Genomic DNA, 6,551 nt, shown 5'->3' on the forward strand with positions numbered 1-6,551 from the left:
AGGGTCTATATATACGAGTTGAAGACTATAGACAAGTAGGAGTGTCCATAGGCTTCTACTCGTCGGGTCTACGCACGTTCTAAAGCCGCGCCTACGGGTCTATATACGAGTTAAAGCCGCGCTTACGGGTCTAATTATATGCGAGATGACGACGCGCCTGCGGGTCTACACGTAGGAGCGTCTACAGGCTTCTACACGTCGGGTCGACGCACGTTTTAAAGCCGCGCCTACGGGTCTATATACAAGATAAAGCCGCGCCTACGGATCTATATACGAGATAAAGTCGCGCCTAAGGGTCTAATTATATACGAGATGAAGGCGCTCCTACGGATGTATTTATATACGAGTTGACGTCGCCACACCAGTTGGTCTTGATATCGACGAGTTGAAGCCAGGCTAGCTGGTCTAGATATAGACGATGCATGTTTTTCGTTTGATGTAAAATTTTCATGATTGTGATTTTCTTCTGTGCGATATTATGTTGTTGGGTTTCTATGTTAATCCCATTAGATCTTGAACCCTGAATCCTCTGATTCACAAAGGCACACACACACACATTGTACACCCAATAAAAAGTCATTATAAACTCATTTGTTATATTTTTGTATTGTGGATAATTGTTCCAATTTTCCCTTTGTTCTGTTTCGCCCCGGTCAAACATTTCCTTGATCAAGGCAACAAATGTATTGAATTGAGCAATGGTTAAGCAATTTTCATGGTATTAAAAATGGTAGCGATTTGTGGGCAATGACATCCTTGCATATCGCAAATATTGTATTGGCCTTGGCAATTCAATAGATTCCTGTCAAGAAAGAACAAACAAAATTCTGTCAAAATATTTTAATTTTCTGGGAACTTGAACTCACCAAAAATGGCTATTATTGCCGGTTCGCGATTTTGTTTCTGGTGTCTGATTTCATCCAACACCTATTATTTATCCAGGTTTTCCAATAGCTTACCCAGCAGTATTGGAAAATTCATTTTTTCCGAAACATTTCTTTTTAATGACAATTGTCTTTTCACAAATATTACGACGAACAGTCTTTGCATAATTGTGCAGAAATTTGGAAGCCATCAAACAATGGAGGAGGCCATGGCATTTTCCAACATCATAATTTCTTTTTCGCCCACAACATTAGCCAAGGATGCAAAAACTTCATCCTCCAAAGGATGTTGCGCAGCCAAATGTTTTGTAACTTCTACGTATTGTTTCATGTTCCTCCTTGGACCATCGGTCTAAAGCTTTCGTTTAGAACAAAAACGCCGAATTTTCCTGTTTCGTTGATTGAAAAAATGTATTAAAAACGTCATTCCTTGTTTTTCTGCTTTTAAAATTGTTCCAGCCATTGACTTTTATTGCGTTTTGAAATTGATGGTTTTTGTTGTTTTTTCGCGGTTATTGCACGTTGCTGAAGTTTTGGAGGTTTGGCGCTTTATTATTTTAAGGAAATTTGAAATGATTTGATGTACATACCCCGATTTTCTTCCTTCCGAGTTTTTGCTGCTGCCGGTTCAGTTTTAAATTTTCACAAATATGAATTGTCAAATATAATTTGATAGGGTATGTTCAGTGTGATAGGCAATTGGAATACAGGGTTACCGTGTTGTTCGTAAACAATACATGTAAAATAATATAAAATAAATAAATATATTTTTAAAATAACATTTATGGGGGCTATCTAAGAAATGAACGTGTACCCTTAGGGATTATTTTTAGTGGCCTAACAAGTAATAAACGTGGATTCTAATAATATATTTTTGGACGTTTATCACAGCAATAAACATGAATGTTTCATGTATGTTTTTGAAGATGACCAAAGCAATAAATGGAGGATATATTTTGGGATCTAAGAGAGAAAATTTAAATTTTCTGGAAATTTTGACTCACCAATAATGGCCATAATTGTCGGTCAGGATTTTATATCTGTTGTAAAAAGGGTACGATTTCATACAATATCAACTGTTTATCTAAGTTTTCCAATGGCTTACCAATCGGTATTGTGTCCGTATCATAATAGCTGAATAGTAGCTCATTTAAATTGCAGGAGCATAAAGCCTAAAATAAAGCTCGATAAATTGAGACATATTTTAAAGAGCAATGTATTCCAAGTATTAGTAGTAACAGAAAAGTGGCTTATGGGTGAGGTTTACAATAAAACTGTTATAGGCTTTGCCAAAATGATCTCCAAGCTTTAGGTAGGGGAGGTGGTGTAGACCTGTATGGGTTGTGTCCATAACGAGACTGGAGTTAGGTGAGTAGGCTTGGCTGGACAGATGTTCTGCACGTCGCCGTTAATCCGGGCCCAGTAGGAATTTAGGCGGCTGCACCATCCGGATCGTAATTGAGCCAAGACTACTCGGGTTTGTCGGGGCAGCTCTCGTTCTTCAGCTGCGACGGGAGGGGGATGGTCTCCTAGCACAGTATTCACTCTATATCCTTCAATGGCTTCTGAGACCGCATTAGAGTGAGTACTATTCAGTCCCGCTTGATAGGCCTGTTGATCTAGAGGTTCTCTCTTATACCTCTGTACCTCTCTCTCTAGATCATGAAGGTCTTTCCTAACGTGCCTGGGCGGAGGTTGCCTATCCACAAGATGGTGATTTGGATGGCTTTGTCTATAACACCCAAGCAGGTATTGCATTGACAGCATTTTGTTATGCTGTCGCACCGGTAAGACCTTCGCCTCCTTATGTAGGTGATCGACAGGTGTCATGAGAAGGCACCCTGTTGCGGTTCTAAGGGCGGCATTCTGACAGGACTGCACATTTTCCACTGCGTAGCACTGACGTTGGCGGACCACACCGGAGCCGCATAGTTTACCACAGACCGGCCTATCGCGTTGTAAGAGGTCAACAAGGTTTCCTTATCAGCTCCCCAAGTACTGCCGGCCAGAGACTTGAGGACCTTGTTCCTACTTCTCTATGCCGTCTGGAGGGCGTGGAATGTCAGAAAGGTGGAGGTTAAACAGTTCCGGAGATATCACCCCACCTTGGGCAACTCCCTGTTTAACTCTACGGATGCTCGACTTCTTGTTTCTGAATTCCACGTACGACTGGCGTCCACACATGTAGTTTACTATCCAACGTTTCAAACTTGGCCGGAGGGTGGTGCGCTCAATGTCCTCGAACAGTGTGGCATGATTGACTGTATCAAAGGCCTTTGATAAATCAAGTGCCACCATAACTGTTCTATCGCACGGCCTGTTCTGGTTGAGACTTCTAGTGACATGTGTGGAAATGGCGTGTAAAGCTGTTGTTGTGCTATGCAATTTCCGGAATCCGTGTTGATGATCGGCTACTGGGAAACACTCTCTTATGCTGGGGAGGAGTAACTCCTCAAGCGTCTTTGATACTGGTGACAAAAGTGATATCGGCCTGTATGAATCACTTTTGCTGGCAACCTTGCCTGGCTTCAGTAGCGGGACCACCCTGCCCATTTTGCAGGCATCGGGAACTACTAGGGTGGCTAACGACAGATTGAGATGCTTTGTAAGATACTCAACTCCTGGTTCATCCAGTTGCTTCAACATCACCATTGAGATTCCGTCAGGACCAAGCGCTTTGGATGACTTTGCGCTTCTGATGACCTGTGCAACATCTGCCAACGTAAATTGTGGTGGTACCTCCTCGGCTGGAAGGGATCGTACACGGCGTAGTATCCTTCTCTTCGCCCTGTCACTCTCGGGGTGCTCTACAAATGCCGGTTAAAATAACACGCGCACCTCTTCGGATCTGTCATTTCTACGCCATTGAATGAGACAGATGTCCGATCGTCCTTTTTCCCAGGGTTCGAGAGCGACTTAACCGTTGCCCACAATTTACTCGTTCCGGTACCGATGTTGCAATGCTTCAGATGTTCTAACCACTTTTTCCGCTTATGCTCACCTACTAACCTGTTTACCTCCAGAGTAAGTTCCCTGACTCTGGGGTTATTAGGGTTAGTACGGTGAAGCTCATCTCGCTCGTTTGCTAATCCCGCTGCCTCTGCTGGGAAATTTGGTCTTATTTCAGGTATTCGACCAGCAGGTATATAGCGAGCGGCTGCAGCTTTGATGATGTCCCGGAAACACCTATCCGCTACCTGAACATCAGATGGGTTGGGCAGTTCTCTGAAGCGGCGATTGGTATACTCTCTGAATTCTTGCCAATTAGCTTTCCCGTGGATAAGGAAAGTGCGGCGTTCAGAGCCAATGAAGTCGGTTGGTCTGTTGATGGCGATAATAATGGGGAGGTGGTCTGAGCCTAGAGAAATGACTGATTGCCAAGTTACGTCAGTCGTCAGACCTGGGGACACGATGGATATGTCCGGAGAACTGTGGCAGTCTCCCCTTATTCTGGTGGGCGCGTCCTCATTCACTGTGCAAAACGTGGAGCTATCAATTTGCTCAGCCAGCGCCATGCCTCTCTGGTCATTACCTAGGACGGAATGCCATAATTCATGATGGGCATTGAAATCCCCTAGCACCAGACGGTTATTGCCTACCAGTAGTGAACTGATATTAGGCATATAACGTGGGGCACAGCTATTTAACGGCGGAATGTACACGTTGCGCACCTCTACCTCGGCGGTTCCACACTTGACCGCTACCCCCATACATTCCATGTACGGGTCACTAGAGTCAAGCTCAGGCGAGATAGGTCTGTACTGGACAGAGTGGTGCAATAGGAACGCTAATCCTCCACCTCTGGAGCGATCCTTCCTCGGTACGTTGTATCCATCACAACTTTGAAGCCTGCAGGTGGTACTCAGCTTCGTTTCCTGGATCGCTGCGACCTTGATGTTCTTCCGACTCATAAAGTTTACAATTTCTTTGATCTTACCCCTGAGACCATCACAATTAAATTGGAGAAATGATGCATTATCCGGAACCTGAACAGCAATGTGTGGCGTCAACTGCTGCGTAGATTGCTGTTGAGGAGATAGCGGGGGAGTCTCATATTGCGACGACGATGAGGACGCCGAAGATGAAGACTCATGGGGTCTACATTGACGCAGCAGGAAGCAATGTAGTCCCTATCGCTATACTCCTGTATCCGGTTTAGGCCGGCACAATTCCGGAAATGCACCCACTCCATGCATCCGTTGCATCTCACCGAAACAGATCTGTGGTGGATGCGATTACGACAAACGGAGCAGAACCATGGTCCGGGGTTGGTCTCGATCCCGGATCGGACCAAGAGAATACGGAGCAAACATTCCGGGTAATGTTGCTCCCACATCAGAAAAATGGACGAACACGAACATGTATTTGCTGGGTTGGCGGCCCCTGATCGGAGAAATATGCCTCCGAGTCAATCCGGTACATAGAACCGGTCGCCGTGGGATTGGTTAGATGCTGTAATGTTTGTTGCAGTTTGAAGACTGCGGTGGAGTTCCACAGTCCGACGACGCCTCTTATGAGGACGACCAAGAAGTGGACTCGCTGGGAACGACGTTACTGCAGCACGTCGCAACACAATCCTTTTCAACAACATTCGATGTGACGTTGGCTGACGGACCTATCTCAAATTCAGTAGAAAGCCTATAGACACGTATGAGCGTCAATAGGCTTCAACTCGCCGGGTCTATATACGTTTTGAAGCCGTGCCTACGGGTCTAATTATATACGAAATGAAGACGCGCCTGCGTAGGAGACACGTACGAGCGTCTATAGGCTTCATCCCGCCGGGTCTATATGCGTTTTAAAGCCGCGCCTACGGGTCTATATACGAGTTAAAGCCGCGCCTACGGGTCTAACTATATACGAGATGACGACGCGCCTGAGGGTCTATATATACGAGTTGAAGACTATAGACACGTAGGAGCGTCCATAGGCTTCTACTCGTCGGGTCTACGCACGTTTTAAAGCCGCGCCTACGGGTCTATATACGAGTTAAAGCCGCGCCTACGGGTCTAATTATATACGAGATGACGACGCGCCTGAGGGTCTATATATACGAGTTGAAGACTATAGACACGTAGGAGTGTCCATAGGCTTCTACTCGTCGGGTCTACGCACGTTTTAAAGCCGCGCCTACGGGTCTATATACGAGTTAAAGCCGCGCCTACGGGTCTAATTATATACGAGATGACGACGCGCCTGAGGGTCTATATATACGAGTTGAAGACTATAGACACGTAGGAGCGTCCATAGGCTTCTACTCGTCGGGTCTACGCACGTTTTAAAGCCGCGCCTACGGGTCTATATACGAGTTAAAGCCGCGCCTACGGGTCTAATTATATACGAGATGACGACGCGCCTGAGGGTCTATATATACGAGTTGAAGACTATAGACACGTAGGAGTGTCCATAGGCTTCTACTCGTCGGGTCTACGCACGTTTTAAAGCCGCGCCTACGGGTCTATATACGAGTTAAAGCCGCGCCTACGGGTCTAATTATATACGAGATGACGACGCGCCTGAGGGTCTATATATACGAGTTGAAGACTATAGACACGTAGGAGTGTCCATAGGCTTCTACTCGTCGGGTCTACGCACGTTTTAAAGCCGCGCCTACGGGTCTATATACGAGTTAAAGCCGCGCCTACGGGTCTAATTATATACGAGATG

The 6,551-nt window shown here is 45.6% G+C and overlaps 1 long non-coding RNA gene across 1 annotated transcript; it reads right to left on the reverse strand.

Annotated features, from left to right (window-relative positions):
- Positions 1–586: 586 nt before the first annotated feature.
- On the reverse strand, positions 587–1,614 carry LOC109612676 (uncharacterized). The gene is made up of 3 exons (XR_002194636.2): positions 1,475–1,614; positions 867–1,409; positions 587–802 (listed from the first exon to the last, which is right to left on the reverse strand). It is a non-coding gene; the product is annotated as an uncharacterized LOC109612676 (long non-coding RNA).
- Between the last annotated feature and the right edge of the window lie 4,937 nt (positions 1,615–6,551).

The sequence above is a fragment of the Musca domestica genome, unplaced genomic scaffold (genome assembly GCF_030504385.1).
Source record: "Musca domestica strain aabys unplaced genomic scaffold, Musca_domestica.polishedcontigs.V.1.1 76, whole genome shotgun sequence".
NCBI lineage: Eukaryota > Metazoa > Arthropoda > Insecta > Diptera > Muscidae > Musca > Musca domestica.